Source organism: Epinephelus lanceolatus, chromosome 1 (assembly GCF_041903045.1).
Source record: "Epinephelus lanceolatus isolate andai-2023 chromosome 1, ASM4190304v1, whole genome shotgun sequence".
Classification (NCBI taxonomy): domain Eukaryota; kingdom Metazoa; phylum Chordata; class Actinopteri; order Perciformes; family Serranidae; genus Epinephelus; species Epinephelus lanceolatus.
The window spans coordinates 866,472-885,448 of NC_135734.1; positions in this window are offsets into that span (position 1 = coordinate 866,472).

An 18,977-nucleotide genomic window follows, 5' to 3' on the forward strand; every position below is an offset into this window, starting at 1 on the left:
TGTTCCTACAGGCCGTAGCGGCCATTTTTGTGTGCCTAGGACTGCTCTGTGAGCAGTTCTCTGCCTCTAGGCTCGGTCCCTAATAATAAACGCACCAAAAACAATAGGGTCCTCGCCTTTGGCCTAGGCTCGGTCCCTAATAAACCTTACAAGAACAAGAGGGTCCTCGCCCTTCAGCTGAGGTCCCTAATTAAAGCTGCAAGCAGCAATGGGCGGGACCTCGGACCCTCGCTGTCGTCCTCCAGCTCACGTAGACAGTGTGAATTAGCCTATTCATAGGAGTCGAAATGTCGATAAAACAAGCAATGTCAATATAACGCAAGGTCATTTTTGGCAATAAACCCATGACTTGGGAGTAGAACTTTGATGGCTTCTGAAAACCAAACTACTGACGATTATCAGTCAATCAATAATAATAATCAATAGAAAAAGATGCAGGACAGACGGTAATGACAGTAGCTTACAACAACATTAATGAAAGTAATATTATCATAATTATAATTCTGGCTATTGTGGTACAGTATGTTGAATTAACATCTGATAGTATACATACAGTACAGGCCAAAAGTTTGGACACACCTTCTCATTCAATGCGTTTTCTTTATTTTCATGACTATTTACATTGTAGATTCTCACTGAAGGCATCAAAACTATGAATGAACACATGTGGAGTTATGTACTTAACAAAAAAAGGTGAAATAACTGAAAACATGTTTTATATTCTAGTTTCTTCAAAATAGCCACCCTTTGCTCTGATTACTGCTTTGCACACTCTTGGCATTCTCTCAATGAGCTTCAAGAGGTAGTCACCTGAAATGGTTTCCACTTCACAGGTGTGCCTTATCAGGGTTAATTAGTGGAATTTCTTGCTTTATCAATGGGGTTGGGACCATCAGTTGTGTTGTGCAGAAGTCAGGTTAATACACAGCCGACAGCCCTATTGGACAACTGTTAAAATTCATATTATGGCAAGAACCAATCAGCTAACTAAAGAAAAACGAGTGGCCATCATTACTTTAAGAAATGAAGGTCAGTCAGTCCGGAAAATTGCAAAAACTTTAAATGTGTCCCCAAGTGGATTCGCAAAAACCATCAAGCGCTACAACGAAACTGGCACACATGAGGACCGACCCAGGAAAGGAAGACCAAGAGTCACCTCTGCTTCTGAGGATAAGTTCATCCGAGTCACCAGCCTCAGAAATGGCAAGTTAACAGCAGCTCAGATCAGAGACCAGATGAATGCCACACAGAGTTCTAGCAGCGGACCCATCTCTAGAACAACTGTCAAGAGGAGACTGCGCGAATCAGGCCTTCATGGTCAAATAGCTGCTAGGAAACCACTGCTAAGGAGAGGCAACAAGCAGAAGAGATTTGTTTGGGCCAAGAAACACAAGGAATGGACATTAGACCAGTGGAAATCTGTGCTTTGGTCTGATGAGTCCAAATTTGAGATCTTTGGTTCCAACCGCCGTGTCTTTGTGAGACGCAGAAAACGGAAAAAGTGAACGGATGGATTCCACATGCCTGGTTCCCACTGTGAAGCATGGAGGAGGAGGTGTGATGGTGTGGGGGTGTTTTGCTGGTGACACTGTTGGGGATTTATTCAAAATTGAAGGCACACTGAACCAGCATGGCTACCACAGCATCCTGCAGCGACATTCCATCCCATCCGGTTTGCGTTTAGCTGGACGATCATTTATTTTTCAACAGGACAATGACCCCAAACACACCTCCAGGCTGTGTAAGGGCTATTTGACCAAGAAGGAGAGTGATGGAGTGCTGCGGCAGATGACCTGGCCTCCACAGTCACCGGACCTGAACCCAATCGAGATGGTTTGGGGTGAGCTGGACCGCAGAGTGAAGGCAAAGGGGCCAACAAGTGCTAAACACCTCTGGGAACTCCTTCAAGACTGCTCCTTAGCCGTGGTTTCCTAGCAGCTATTTGACCATGAAGGCCTGATTTGCGCAGTCTCCTCTTAATAGTTGTTCTAGAGATGGGTCTGCTGCTAGAACTCTGTGAGGCATTCATCTGGTCTCTGATCTGAGCTGCTGTTAACTTGCGATTTCTGAGGCTGGTGACTCAGATGAACTTATCCTCAGAAGCAGAGGTGACTCTTGGTCTTCCTTTCCTGGGTCGGTCCTCATGTGTGCCAGTTTCGTTGTAGCGCTTGATGGTTTCTCCATGTACACATCAGTTCATATTGTTAAAGGCTGTACCTGCAGTTTTGCTGCAAACCATTACAATGCTCAGCAACCTGTTTTTGTGCTTTAAGTTAAGTGCCCCATACCAGCAGATAAAAGAAAAAAATGAGAGCTGATTCAATAAAACGGGGATCAAACATCTTCATGAAAGTGCCATCAGCATTAAAACATCGGAGCTTGCGGTAAGAATACATGGACTGATGAGCTTTATTGCACATGTTGCCAAGATACTTACACTGCTTCACAGCCTCAACAGCCTGATCAATGATAAAAACAGGAGACATGACAGTCAGACTCTTTCTAAAGTCTATACTGCCATCTCCTTGGTTTTAGATACGTTAATATCAAGGAAGGAAGACTTGCACCAGTTATTAAATTCTGTCATGAGGGAAGGATCCAGATTGTCATGGGATGACAACCATGACCTCTCTTCAGGCCCATAGCCCTCCCAATAAACAAGATACTGTCAGCACGGTCCTCTACAGTGCACAGCCAGGAGCCACTTGACTCTGAAGGGCTCCATTATAGACCCAGGGTGAAGGAGGGAACCAATGGACTTTCTTTGATGGGCTTGACACGAGTGGAAGATCCTGGGCTGACTGCCAAACCCTCTGATCTGGACAATAGGAAGGAAGAATCCACTGTGTGTCTGCAGCCTCCTTGTTTCTGGCAGCAGCCTTTAACAGCTGACGTCTAGCATGGGTCCAGACCCGGTGGTACCAGCGCTGTGTTGCCACAGGTTAAGAATGATCACACTTCTGTGAGCCCAACATGGCCACTGCAGATGGTCAAGTCCCGGTGTAGCAGTGGTGGTTTTCTGCAGGATGCTGATGTACCAGACGCCAATGAGATATTGTTGTCATCTACAAATGAAGCTAATGTCTCAGCAGGGATAACCACAGGCAGGGGTTGAAGCAGAGGTCTCGACTTTACAACCTATGGTCCTCTCAATCTTTATTATTATTCTGCCACATTTTTTGTCATCTTGCTTCTTCAACATACTTCAACATATTAAAACAATTCAAATGCAAAAATATTCAGCTCCATTAGGAATAGACTGCTTGTATTTTTTACATTTATATTTTCAGAAATATTTAACGTTTTTTAGGAAATTTTACCCCATACAAGTGGATGGCCGCATCTTCAAACTTGACACAACTTCAAGTTTTCTTAAGGCATTTTGAATTCCCAAGTCCTCATTCATACTTTCACGTAGAAACGCCATTCCAACAGTAAAATGTTCCTCATCTTCTCTACATTCTTACTTGAACTCAACATTCGTATCCCATTCATACCTTCTGAAATATTCAGAATTGTTCAGAGCATGGAAAAAATGCCCTCCACAGGTTTTATAATGGGTCTCTATGGGACAGAGCTAGAGTGCCTGACATCACCACTAGAGTGTAGAGGGGCTCTAAAATCATATTAAAAAAATTCTCTAAAACTAACTGGCATGGCCACAATTTTCACTCCACATATACAATTTATACACAGAATGTAGAAAAATCTGTGCTGGTAGCAGACATGTCCTTATGAAATCACTCATATTTACATATTTAGCTCACTGAGCTTCCAAGCACAGGTACAGCCAAATTTTCCCTCATTCACTCCTATGTAAACTGAGAAGAGACATTTCTGGAAAACAGCTGGGAGCACCAGTTGTCTAACCTGTGACCAAGATCACATTTTTGACTCAAACACCAAAACAACATCTATGCATTTGGGAGAGGCTTATCTCTCTGGACAGCATATTATTTTGATGACTGGACCAACAGTTTGGGGATAACAAGAAGTTGTTTTGAGAAGTGTGATCTCACTAAAACTGCTTTCCCCTGTCTGTTTTGTATGTCCCTCTTCTCTGTGCTCTCTCAGTTGGTCCTCATTAATAACCATGGTAACACAGACACAACACAAATATTGGTCTATAGTTGGCTAACACCTCTGGATCCAGGGTGAGCTGTTTCAGAAGAGGTTTAATTACAGCTACCTTAAAGGACTGTGGTACATATCCCAGCTAACACATAACATTCAGGTAACATTCCCAGAATGTTCCCTACAAGTTTTCTACTGAACGTTCCCTAAAGAACATTTTAAGAACGTTGTATAAATGTTTGTGTTTAATGTAACATTCCTAAAACGTTCTAATAACCAGATGCCTGTAACATTTTTTTGGAGTAATTTTTAGAATGTTCCCCTAAGGTTCCTGTTTGGTTGCATTTTGGGTAACCTTCCCACAACGTTCTAAGAAAGTTCTACAAATATTTGGTTTTTAATGTAACATTCTTAAAACGTTCTACTAACCAGATGCTTGTAACGTTTTTTTGGAGTAATTTTTAGAATGTTCCCCTAAGGTTCTCGTTTGGTTGATTTTTGGGTAACCTTCCCACAATGTTCTAAGAAAGTTCTACATATAATGTAACATTCTTATAACGTTCTAATAACCAGATGCCTGTAACGTTTTTTGGGAGTAATTTTTAGAATGTTCCCCTAAGGTTCTCGTTTGGTTGCATTTTGGGTAACCTTCCCACAACGTTCTAAGAAAGTTCTACATATAATGTAACATTCTTATAACGTTCTAATAACCAGATGCCTGTAACCTTTTTTTTCAAGTAATTTTTAGAATGTTCCCCTAAGGTTCTCGTTTGGTTGCATTTTGGGTAACCTTCCCACAACGTTCTAAGAAAGTTCTACAAATATTTGGTTTTTGATGTAATATTCATAGAACGTTCTACTAACCAGATGCTTGTAATGTTTTTTTGGAGTAATTTTTAGAATGTTCCCCTAAGGTTCTCGTTTGGTTGCATTTTGGGTAACCTTCCCACAACGTTCTAAGAAAGTTCTACATATAATGTAACATTCCTATAACATTCTAATAACCAGATGCCTGTAATGTTTTTTTGGAGTAATTTTTAGAGTGTTCCCCTAAGGTTCTCGTTTGGTTGCATTTTGGGTAACCTTCCCACAACGTTCTAAGAAAGTTCTACAAATATTTGGTTTTTGATGTAACATTCCTATAACGTTCTAATAATCAGATGCTTGTAACGTTTTTTTGGAGTAATTTTTAGAATGTTCCCCTAAGGTTCTCGTTTGGTTGCATTTTGGGTAACCTTCCCACAACATTCTAAGAAAGTTCTACACATATTTGGTTTTTAATGTAACATTCGTAGAACGTTCTAATAACCAGATGCCTGTAACGTTTTTTTTTGGAGTAATTTTTAGAATGTTCCCCTAAGGTTCTCGTTTGGTTGCATTTTGGGTAACCTTCCCACAACATTCTAAGAAAGTTCTACATATAATGTAACATTCCTAAAACGTTCTAATAACCAGATGCCTGTAATGTTTTTTTGGAGTAATTTTTAGAATGTTCCCCTAAGGTTCTCGTTTGGTTGCATTTTGGGTAACCTTCCCACAACGTTCTAAGAAAGTTCTACAAATAATGTAACATTCCTATAACGTTCTAATAATCAGATGCCTGTAACGTTTTTTTGGAGTAATTTTTAGAATATTCCCCTAAGGTTCCCGTTTGGTCACATTTTGGGTAACCTTTCCACAACGTTCTAAGAAAGTTCTACAAATAATGTAACATTCCTATAACGTTCTAATAATCAGATGCTTGTAACATTTTTTTGGAGTAATTTATAGAATATTCCCGTAAGGTTCCCGTTTGGTCGCATTTTGGGTAACCTTTCCACAACGTTCTAAGAAAGTTCTACAAATATTTGGTTTTTAATGTAACATTCTTAAAACGTTCTACTAACCAGATGCTTGTAACGTTTTTTTGGAGTAATTTATAGAATGTTCCCCTAAGGTTCCCGTTTGGTTGCATTTTGGGTAACCTTCCTACAATGTTCTAAGAAAGTTCTACAAATATTTGGTTTTTAATGTAACATTCTTAAAACATTCTACTAACCAGATGCTTGTAACGTTTTTTTGGAGTAATTTTTAGAATATTCCCCTAAGGTTCCCGTTTGGTCGCATTTTGGGTAACCTTTCCACAACGTTCTAAGAAAGTTCTACAAATAATGTAACATTCCTAAAACGTTATAATAACAAGATGCTTGTAATGTTTTTTTGGAGTAATTTGTAGAATGTTCCCCTAAGGTTCCTGTTTGGTTGCATTTTGGGTAACCTTCCCACAACGTTCTAAGAAAGTTCTACAAATAATGTAACATTCCTAAAACGTTCTAATAATCAGATGCTTGTAACGTTTTTTTGGAGTAATTTATAGAATGTTCCCCTAAGGTTCCCGTTTGGTTGCATTTTGGGTAACCTTCCCACAACGTTCTAAGAAAGTTCTACAAATATTTGGTTTTTAATGTAACATTCTTAAAACGTTCTAATAACCAGATGCTTGTAACGTTTTTTTGGAGTAATTTATAGAATGTTCCCCTAAGGTTCCCATTTGGTTGTATTTTGGGTAACCTTCCCACAACGTTCTAAGAAAGTTCTACAAATATTTGGTTTTTAATGTAACATTCTTAAAACGTTCTAATAACCAGATGCTTGTAACGTTTTTTTGGAGTAATTTATAGAATGTTCCCCTAAGGTTCCCATTTGGTTGTATTTTGGGTAACCTTCCCACAACGTTCTAAGAAAGTTCTACAAATATTTGGTTTTTAATGTAACATTCTTAAAACATTGTACTAACCAGATGCCTGTAACGTTTTTTGGAGTAATTTTTAGAATGTTCCCCTAAGGTTCTTGTTTGGTTGCATTTTGGGTAACCTTCCCACAATGTTCTAAGAAAGTTCTACACATATTTGGTTTTTGATGTAACATTCATAAAACATTCTAATAACCAGATGCTTGTAACGTTTTTTGAGAGTAATTTTATAATGTTCCCCTGAGGTTCCCATTTGGTTGAATTCTGGATAGTTCTAAAAACGTTGCACAAATGATTTGTGTGTGTGAATTTTATAATGTTCTCCTGAGATCCCCATTGATTGATTGATTGATTAGTATTTATTGACTCTGTCAGGAGAAATTCATCATGGGCATCCAAGAGAGGTCAGGCATACACAGAATAACTCCAAATGACATAAACTGCAGGGTCACCCAAAAACTAATCATATTTACAATTGCCTCCAACTGAACACCACAAAGATAAAGGAAATGATAGTGGATTTCCAAAAGTCCAAGCTCCTGGACCCCACAGATGTTCATCTGTGGGGTGGACATTGAGGTAATGCTAACCTACAAATATCTGGGAGTTCACCTGGACAACAAGTTGTACTTGTCCCCTAACATAGATACATTCTACAGAAAGGGACAGAGCAGCTCTTTTTCTTATGGAGGCTCAGATCCAGACATCTGCAAAAATGTGCTGCAGATGTTTTTACCAATCTGTAGTGGCAAGTGTACTGTTCTATGCTGCCGTCTGCTAGGAAGGCAACATAAAACAGAAAGATGAACGACAGCTTGACAGACTGGTGAAAAGAGCTGGCTTTGTGATAGGAATCAGATTAGACTCATTGGAGGCTGTGGTGAAGCAATGCATACACAATGGAAGTTAGAAACCATCTTCATAGCGCCGGTGGAATGGAAGGGATGAGGCAGAGATCGACTGATCCAGCTATGTTGCAGAACTGAGATCCTGGAAATGTTTCATATAAACTGCCATCAGAATACATAGTTTGTTGTGTTGAGCTGCAAAGCAATTTAATCTCCCTTCGAGGATCAATAAATTCTATTCTATTCTATTAATTCCTCTGCCCCTCCATCTCACACACACATCATAGTGCTGGCTATGTAGCAGTTTGATTGAAAAAGGAATAAAAGAGAATTGTTACCTATTCAGTATACAGTTACAGACAACATGTAACTTCTACTCAATGCATCAGCTGTAATGAACGAGGGAGGATGGGGGCAGCATGACAATATTTTTGCCAGCCCTCTGGTCATGTTTTGTGTTTTAGCTTCAATGGACAGGTTGCCATGTAATGGATAATGCACAGCAAGGTGGTCATTCTTGAGGATAAAAATCCTGACAGGATGATCAGTATCCTGATACAAATCCCCCTTGAAGAGGTTTTCTGCAATAATAATCAACTCACTGTATTATCCTGCTTATTACATTTTTCATATGATTTTATTGAATTAAAAATAAATTTATTACTGCTCTGAATGAAAATAATTGCATTTGTTCATATGGACACAGAACTGTTTGCAATGATCTGTTACATGGCAACAGTCTGCTATCAAGACTTTTTAAAAATTATTTTTTTTATCATAACATTCCCAAAATGTTGACATAATGATTATTGGGGGTCATGTGGACAATACCAACTGCTTGTTCGCCACTGAATTCCTTTCACTAGCCTACTGGACTGCTTCAATATCACACAGCATGTTAGGTGGGGTGCACCCACACCAAAGGCCACACACTGGACCTTGTGAGCTCCATTGGCACAATCCCATCCCATCTTCAGTGCTTGGACCTTGCTCTGTCTGGCCACCATGCAATCCTCTTCACTGTTCTTGTCTCCCTGCCCTGGCAGCTCACAAAATGGACCATCACATACAGGAACATCAAGACAGTGAGTACACCAGCCCTAACCAATTTCATAACAACCCACCTGGCCTCTGCTCATTCCAACACCCTTTTTGATGGGCTGGCTGCTCACTGCCACTCCGCCTTATCCTGCTGGCTTGACTCTCTTGCCAACCTCAAAATCAGGACTGTCTTCTATACCCATCTTGCCCCCTGGTTCACCACTGAACTCCACCCCTTGAAGACCACTGGCGCTAACTGGAGAGGTTCTTTAAAAAATCTGGCCTCACTGTCAACCTTGAGGCCTATGGATGTGAGGTCCTATAAAGAAGCTCTCTCCCAGGCCAAAACACACCACTACTCCACTCTCATTTGCAACCAGCAAAACCAACCCAGAATGCTGTTTTCCACTATCAACCGGCTACTTCGCCCCGTTATAATAATAATTGTTGTTGTTATTATTATATTATTAATTTCTATACTGTTCCCCTTGATGTTCAATTCAAGTTATAATAATAATAATAATAATTGTTGTAGTTATTAATATATTATTAATTTCTATACTGTTCCCCTTGATGTTCCTGTTTGGTTGAAATTTGGGTAACTAGTATTGTTCATGTGTAAGCTAGCTAAGCTGTGTAAGCTAGCCTAAGCCACGGGGAATTACTTCACTGTCTCCTTGTGTCGGCTTCTGTCAGGACACGTGAAGCTAAAGCTAGTGTAACAGACTGTTTTGTATTTGCGATTTATGTTTGAGAATGAGGAGCGGTGTCCAGGGGCGGACTGGCCACCGGGAGTACCGGGAGTTTTCCTGGTGGGCCGGTGGGTCAGCGGGCCGGCCTGGTACAGCGTGGTTACATTCACATTTTTCTACCGACTATGAGCGAGAGGAGTGACTAATTAATGCAAGTGACAAGCATTAATTCTCGGTCCGAACCCGGCCAAAATACAAACACAAATACACAGGACTTTAACTGGTCCCTACTAATGATTCCTACAGGAGTCTAATGGTTCCTACAGCCCTGCTGAAAAAACCAGCTTAGACCAGCTTAGGGTGGTTGATGGTTTTAGATAGTTTTAGCTGGTTTAACAGGCTGGTTGATGGTTTTAGATGGTCTTAGCTGGTGGGTTTAGATGGTTTTAGCTGGTAATACTGACTGGTTGATGGTTTTAGATGGTCTTAGTGGGTTTAGCTGGTTGATGGTTTTAGATGGTCTTAGCTGGTTGAACAGGTTGGATGATGGTTTCAGATGGTCTTAGCTGGTAGAATAGGGTGGTTGATGGTTTTAGCTGGTTGATGGTTTTAGCTGGTCTTAGCTGGTTCAATAGGCTGGTTGATGGTTTTAGCTGGTCTTAGCTGGTTGAATAGGCTGGTTGATGGTTTTAGCTGTTTGATGGTCTAAGCTGGTTGAATAGGGTGGTTGATGGTTTTAGATGGTCTTAGCTGGTTGATGGTCTAGAAGCTGGTTGAATAGGGTGGTTAATGGTTTTAGATGGTGTTAACTGGTTGATGGTCTGAGCTGGTTGAAAAGGCTGGTTGATGGTTTAAGATGGTATAAAATGGTTGATGGAATAAGATGGTTGAACAGGCTGGCAAAGCTGGACCAGACTCGTCAACCAGCCATGTTACGCTAAGAAGGTAGGGTGCTGCTGTAAATTCATCTAAATCCTAAAAGACACTATCTACCACCCACCTGATGAATCTCACATGAATTAGGGCTGGTGGTAGTGCCTCACGACCGAAGAGTCCTGAACATCTTTTCCCCCAGGCTCAACCAGCAAAAGCAACCTCCCCTGAGCTTGCCAACAATCCCCCTAGCTAACACTATTTCCAATAGCAATGCCTGAATACTGTCAATGTTCCTTTATTACATGTGCCACAGTCTTTCCAATTGGATTGAGTAAGTAGCTTAAGTGTTACTGCACCGACCAGACTGCTGCGATTGTCAAATGAAAACAATAGTTTGGTAGATTATCATATTGTCAACTACCAGATTGTCAATATTTGTATTTATAGTTGACCGCACATTGTAGGGACAATCTGTAAAATGTGACAATAAATCGATTCCATGTTCCAACACTAGAAGCAATACTCCTGAGCTGATCCCCGCCCATTAGTGTATTTTTTCTGTGGCCAAAGTGTTAAAATATGGCAGCTGGAGCTGTGTTGCATCTACCTAGAGGTCAACTAAAATCACCTGGGAGGATGGGCTTGAGTGTGACTGGCAGACACTCCAATGCCTTCAAAGGAAAAGTCAAATTACAACTGGACACAGCAAAAATTGCAGACATTCTTGGTGAGCACCAACTTGGAGGAAATAACTTGATACATTAACCCAAAAGTCTTTGTGTTCATATACAGTACAGGCCAAAAGTTTGGACACACCTTCTCATTCAATGCGTTTTCTTTATTTTCATGACTATTTACATTGTAGATTCTCACTGAAGGCATCAAAACTATGAATGAACACATGTGGAGTTATGTACTTAACAAAAAAAGGTGAAATAACTGAAAACATGTTTTATATTCTAGTTTCTTCAAAATAGCCACCCTTTGCTCTGATTACTGCTTTGCACACTCTTGGCATTCTCTTGATGAGCTTCAAGAGGTAGTTACCTGAAATGGTTTTCCAACAGTCTTGAAGGAGTTCCCAGAGGTGTTTAGCACTTGTTGGCCCCTTTGCCTTCACTCTGCGGTCCAGCTCACCCCAAACCATCTCGATTGGGTTCAGGTCCAGTGACTGTGGAGGCCAGGTCATCTGCCGCAGCACTCCATCACTCTCCTTCTTGGTCAAATAGCCCTTACACAGCCTGGAGGTGTGTTTGGGGTCATTGTCCTGTTGAAAAATAAATGATCGTCCAACTAAACGCAAACCAGATGGGATGGCATGTCGCTGCAGGATGCTGTGGTAGCCATGCTGGTTCAGTGTGCCTTCAATTTTGAATAAATCCCCAACAGTGTCACCAGCAAAACACCCCCACACCATCACACCTCCTCCTCCATGCTTCACAGTGGGAACCAGGCATGTGGAATCCATCCGTTCACCTTTTCTGCGTCTCACAAAGACACGGCGGTTGGAACCAAAGATCTCAAATTTGGACTCATCAGACCAAAGCACAGATTTCCACTGGTCTAATGTCCATTCCTTGTGTTTCTTGGCCCAAACAAATCTCTTCTGCTTGTTGCCTCTCCTTAGCAGTGGTTTCCTAGCAGCTATTTGACCATGAAGGCCTGATTCGCGCAGTCTCCTTTTAACAGTTGTTCTAGAGATGGGTCTGCTGCTAGAACTCTGTGTGGCATTCATCTGGTCTCTGATCTGAGCTGCTGTTAACTTGCGATTTCTGAGGCTGGTGACTCGGATGAACTTATCCTCAGAAGCAGAGGTGACTCTTGGTCTTCCTTTCCTGGGTCGGTCCTCATGTGTGCCAGTTTCGTTGTAGCGCTTGATGGTTTTTGCGACTCCACTTGGGGACACATTTAAAGTTTTTGTAATTTTCCAGACTGACTGACCTTCATTTCTTAAAGTAATGATGGCCACTCGTTTTTCTTTAGTTAGCTGATTGGTTCTTGCCATAATATGAATTTTAACAGTTGTCCAATAGGGCTGTTGGCTGTGTATTAACCTGACTTCTGCACAACACAACTGATGGTCCCAACCCCATTGATAAAGCAAGAAATTCCACTAATTAACCCTGATAAGGCACACCTGTGAAGTGGAAACCATTTCAGGTGACTACCTCTTGAAGCTCATTGAGAGAATGCCAAGAGTGTGCAAAGCAGTAATCAGAGCAAAGGGTGGCTATTTTGAAGAAACTAGAATATAAAACATGTTTTCAGTTATTTCACCTTTTTTTGTTAAGTACATAACTCCACGTGTTCATTCATAGTTTTGATGCCTTCAGTGAGAATCTACAATGTAAATAGTCATGAAAATAAAGAAAACGCATTGAATGAGAAGGTGTGTCCAAACTTTTGGCCTGTACTGTATAATCCAAAAAACTTCAACCAAAAAACTTCAAAATAAAGGATGCACACCATTGTGCTATGCGCAAGCCATATCTGAAAGCTTAGGCCGATCTGACAAACAGTCAGAGAGATGCGAGCCACAGACAGACACACAGGCGCTTCTTGCTTTATAGATAGATAACCAAAACAATTTAAGCCTATAGGCCTTTTGCGCAACAGCCATTCTGACAGCAGATACTTTCACATGTGAGCCAGACTGACATATGTGTAAATTTGGAAATACAGGCCGGGCATTTTATTTATTTATTTTATTTTATTTTTTATTTTATTTATTTATTTATTTATTTTCTATTTAACACAATAATAACACTAAAAGAGCCAGGAGAAAACCAACATTTGGGGAAATTAGCTTGTCTAATAACTTTTGCAGAGTAAGCTACACTGACATAGTACCATCAGTGCATTTTGGCACTTTTAAGGAAGAAAGCAAGTCAACTAGCTGGTTCAATGTTAAATGAGCTAGCTAGCGAATTTAAAGGTTTTGAACAAGCTAATTTCCCAAAATGTTGGTATTTGCCTTTAAGGATCAAAATGACAACAGTAGCAGTGATGCATCCTTAATTATCACTGTTTCCAGATCAACATTCCCAGATAGCAAAAGATGTTAAATCAACATTGAGTTATGGTCAAAAAGGTTGATTTTTAGTTAAGGTTTAAAAATCAATGGTTGATCAACCTTCCAAAATTTTTATGTTGAAAATATATCATTGAATCCACATTGTATGATGGTTGAGATTGTAGATTGAAATGCCAACACTGAATCAATATTGTTTTACTAATGCTGTTTCAATCATAGACTGAACTAGGTGAGACCATATAATGAGAGGGTGGGGGGGTCTCATACATTTTAATTTAAGCACCTTTTGCTGTGGACGTACCTTTTTACTATGTTAAAGTCTTCTGAAGGTTTGTGTGTAATTTATAATGACAAAGACATCTAAAAGGTGCTTTTGAACAGTGACAGCAAGGAGTGGAACAGCCCAACACTCCAAACTTTAAACCTAGTGAAATGGTACATCCCAGGTAACGTTAAACAGCCGCCAAGAAGGAGCTGGGTTTGCCGTTCCGTTTGCCAAGAAGAAGAAGCAGCCATTTTCCTCCTCCTCCCCTTTGCCCATGCTCGGCTACTGCTCAAGTAAGTTGGGAATATTACTGATTTTATTGATTCTACGAATGATAACTGCCGCTTTTGTGCTTAACGGAGTTTATTAAATTTTTTAACGTTTTGTTTTAACGTTACCTGGCACATTTCGAGCATACAGCATCACTTTAGCCACATCAGTTTTAGCTAACAGTGCATTTTGGCTAACGATAACTTCCCAGATAGTACACATACATCTGGCCGACGTCGGCCTGAGGACGACACATCGGCCCTGAATTTATAACGTCTGACAAGCGTCGGCCGCATGGGCGGATATCTTTAAATTTAATACTCTTTTGTCCCAGCTCATCAAACGTCTCTGTTACGTCGGCTTTGGGTCGGCCCAGTGCCGTAGAATGTCTGCCCACATACGGAAGTCGCCGCAGAGGCGGGATTTCATCTCCGCAATGTTTGTTCGGAACTGAGCTCGCACACAGCATCTCATCGCAGTTGGTTTCAGGTAAGCTAACTGGAATAAACTGGCAGAAAATAGCATTGTTGTTTCTTCTGTGACCGTTAAAAGAGGTTCCTGGTGAGTGGCGAGGCACGACTGGGTGTATATAGCTTAGCACATGTCCCCACCAACTAATGGTATCTTTCGTTAGCTGTTAGCTAGTTTAGCGGTTTAGCTCATGTTATGCTAACAGGCTACAACTGTGGTGTTTTCATTTTATTTTCCCTAGCTGACGTTATCTGCTCATCTGGTTATCGTGAGCACTCGTTTTGGGTTAAAGTGGAAGTGCCCGGAGCTGCCACCCGTGGTCCTGCGGCCCCCCGGCCCGACCTCCGGGGCCCTGGACGTGTGCTCAAGTGTCTGGGAGAGGAGCGGAGAGGAGCACGGAGGTCAGGCGGGGCGGGCAGACACTGTGTATCCCAGAACGGGTGCTGAAGTGTCGGTGAGACCAGCAGAGAGGAGCGCGGAGGAAAGTTGATGTTGACACTTGTTAAACATTAGCTTGCTAGCTCGCTGCTGCTGCTGCTACTACTACTCAAATCCATGTTCACCCACACCTGTTCACACTGCGCGGACTTGGAACACAACAACGCGAAATTCCACACCGTGTCCGTACCGCGCCTGTGTGTATGGTTTGAGCGCGGAAAAGCGCTGCGCAAATATTCCGCAAATCCGTCCCACATTTCCGTATCGCGGCAGTGAGAATGAACCTTTATGCTTTCTAAGATAGCAGTGAGGACCGGTGAGGACGTCCTGTGCTAAGGTTACTGTAGGACAGTGTGTTTCAAACTTGGGGTCGGGACCCCACGTGGGGTCGCCTGGAATTCAAATGGGGTCCTCTGAAATTTGTAACAAGTGAAATAAATAAATGGAATAAATAGAATAAAATAAAATTATAATAAAAACCACACATAATTTAAAACAACTGTATACTGCATTTTCATACATGAAATAGCGGTTAACGGTTATTTTCAACATAATATAAAAAAAACTATTACATGATTGAAAAATCAATTTTCGCATAAGATTGTCTGTCTGTGTTTTGAATGTCTTAAGTCTTTCTAACTGTCACTCAGTATTTTGATGTCAGTAGTGTGATTTAATTTATGGAGGAAAGTGAAAAAACAGCAGATGTTTTTGCTTTATTTTACGTTTATTCTATTTTCAGTTTATATTTGTTTTGTTTGTTCATTAATACTGTGACTACATGCTATGAAAATGCTGATGAAAAATCACGAGGCCATAATGATATGTGTATAGCAAATTAAAACAGTAAAAAGCAATTCACTGGCACTGGACACTGATTTACAATGATTACATTACATTGATTTTGTCAGATAAATCTCTTTATTGCAATAATTATTTTTTGTGGTATTGCAACATAAAAAATTAACCCATTCTGTTTTTCTTTCAGCCTCCAATACAAGCCACTTCCAAGAGGAGCAGAAGTTACAGCCAAGTAAACAATTTGGATGTATATATATATATATATATATATATATATATCCCAACAGATATAGCAGGATCCAGCTCGAGGCAATACACCCCCCACAGTCGCATCCACAAAATGGTATGTGATAGCACTCCTCACTAATAACCACAATTTATTAATTTAGAGCATGTAAAATAAAATTATTTGAACAAATTAGATTAGTCTTGTTTTTGTGTATCTGTTGGAACCTTTGTTTTTCCTACCTCCAGACATCTTAAGAGGGAACTAAAATATGTATAGAAATGTTTTTTGTGATCAAAACTAAAGTGGGCTGAGGTGGGGATTATATGTGGGTGGCCATGGCAGACTTGAAGTTAAATAATGCCTTTCAATGTGTGCAGTGATTAAGGTGCGTGGATGCTTGTTTTATACTAGGTGTTAAGCACACAGATGCAAGGTCAAAGTCAGTACACCAGGCAGCTTTTGAAAGGCAAGTCTATTTCAAATTGTGCAAGTTTTACTTTCTCTCTTACTAACAATTTTCTTTTTTTTTCTTTTCTTTTTTTTTTTTTTTAAAGACCTTTCCATCGAGAAGATGACCACAATGCACGCTGAAGTAGTAGTGGTAGTAAAGGAAATGTCAAGAGATGTGCAGTTCATCAAAAGTGAACTGGCAGATGCCAGATTTACTCCAGGTGGTCACAGGGGACCAGCGCCAGGCACAACCCTTGAGATGACTCCCATTGACCTGCCGATCATGAATGAAGACAACTTCAATGAGGCAGAATCATCACTGAAGAATGAATCAGTTTGTCAAAGCATGGTAATTTATTTGACAAACTGAACTGCAATATACTTAACACCTTACAATCTACTGCCTGTACAGTATCATAGGAAAAAAAACATAAACATAGGAAACAACTTCATATATCACAGCCCAGTATGAGCTAAGGGTGGGAATCTCTGGGTACCTCACAATTCAATTCCTTCCTTACCTGCCTAGGGACTATGGGTGGAAATTAGCAAAGCTGCTTTAACCTGGCATCTTTTCTTGTTCCTACAAGATTAATGTTTATTTGTGCATTGTCCCTGTTTTAAATAAATACATTTCTATTCTATTCTATTCTGATTGAGAGGGCCACGATTCGATGATAAAATGATTCTTGATGAAAAAATAAAAGGATTCCTGTGTGGGCAGCATCATGATGACAACCACTTCTCTCTCTCATCTCTAGATTGCTCGCTTGGCTTTGGTTGGGGGCACCTCATCATCTGATCAGACGGATGCTGTCACCTGCCTTGACCAACTCCCTGGCCTGTCATTTCAACTGGGCTGGCAAAGGAAACAAGCAGCCATTCAGTCGAACAGTGATGCAAGGCTGCATGTTTGGTATGTTTGCTCACCTGAAAATGGTTTACTGGCAGGAGGTCCGCGGGGTCTTGCAAAGTATTAAAAGTTGATAAATCAATTTTGGGGAAATTAAGACCCTTAAATTATTAAAAAGTCTTATCACGACTTAAAGAGGTCTTAAATTTTGAAGGTATTTTTCTGTGCCAGAGCGCACTCGGGCAAAAATTCAGAGGCACAAACGACTTTTCAAAAGACCAGAGAGCACACAAAGTACACTCTGGTGCTCTCAGGGCATATCACGAATAAAAAAAAAAAAAAGTAAAATAAACTTTGCCTTTGATTTATTCTCCCAGCCTATTTGAATTCTGTTGTATAATAGTGGTCTATAGTCTTTATCACAAACTAAAACTGTTAAGTTAAAGGTGTCACTGATGTAAACGGTTACAGCTCAAAGTGGCGGTGAGGTATTGAAATTAACGTCAAGATTCCTGTGTATTCCCTGACTGGGTTAAGTTTAGGGAGGTGGTGTTTGTAGTTAATGACTATTCGCGGATTATGGATTTGTACAGCAGAGTGGCATATTTTCAAGTAAGAGGAAATTATAATATTAGACAAATACAAAGAAACACAAAATCCAACCTAAAGACACTACATTAATTATTACAGCTGCCAAAAATCTCAGACACTAAATCTGTCGATCATTTATTTTAATTTTATTTTTTATTCATTTATTTGACAGGGACAGTGCATGTTAATAAACAAAACTGTAAACATGCCAGAATTATCCTACCTAGACTTGAGCAATACCGTTAAAAAGTGGCTGCGCCCCCCCCCCCCCCATGTTCCCCCCAATGTTATTTTGTTTGTGAAACCTTTTCGTGATTTGGGGATGACAGACCTGGTAGTTTAAAGCTATAACAGACCTGGTACTGTAGTTTAAAGTTGTCATTTTGTGAAATGTTTACGTAAAGTTTGTGGAGATGACAGACCTGGTAGTTTAAAGCTATGACAGACCTGGTACTGTAGTTTAAAGTTGTCATTTTGTGAAATGTTTACGTAAAGTTTGTGGAGATGACAGACCTGGTAGTTTAAAGCTATGACAGACCTGGTACTGTAGTTTAAAGTTGTCATTTTGTGAAATATTTACGTAATGTTTGTGGAGATGACAGACCTGGTAGTTTAAAGCTAATGGACCTGGTACTTTAAAGCTGTCATTTTGTGAAATGTTTACTAACTTTTGCTGTCAGTGTGAAATGTTGACAGAATGTTTGTGGGGATGACAGACCTGGTAGTTTAACATGCTGACAAAGATACTGGTAGCTTCAAGCTTTTGTGAAATGTTTCCAGAATGTGTTTTAGAATAAACGGGAACATTAAAAACCTGTTTTCAATCTTTTTTCTTATCTTTTTTTTTTCAGTTAATTTTTCTTAATTAATTAATTAATTATTTTTTTAACTTGAATAATTATTAATAAATAAATAAATAAATATTCTAATGTTGAGGTGTGCTCGGATTATTTGAATTGCGGTAGCCTAATTGGTGATCAGCCTTACCAGCTTACACCATCCTGACCAGCTAAGACCAGCCTGACCAGCTAAGACCAGCCCGACCAGCTAAGACCAGCCCGACCTGCTAGTCTGACCAGCCAAGACCAGCCTGACCAGCTAAGACCAGCCCGGCCAGCCAAGACCAGCCCGACCAGCCAAGACCAGCTAGACCAGCCAAGACCAGTTAAGACCAGCTGACCAAAACCTAGCTAAAACCATCAAACCATCAAACCAGCTAAGACCAGCTTGACCAGCCTAAGCTGGTCTAAGCTGTTTTTTTCAGCAGGGAGGTGTTTCTATACCAGTCTAATGGTCACTATACAGTGGTCACT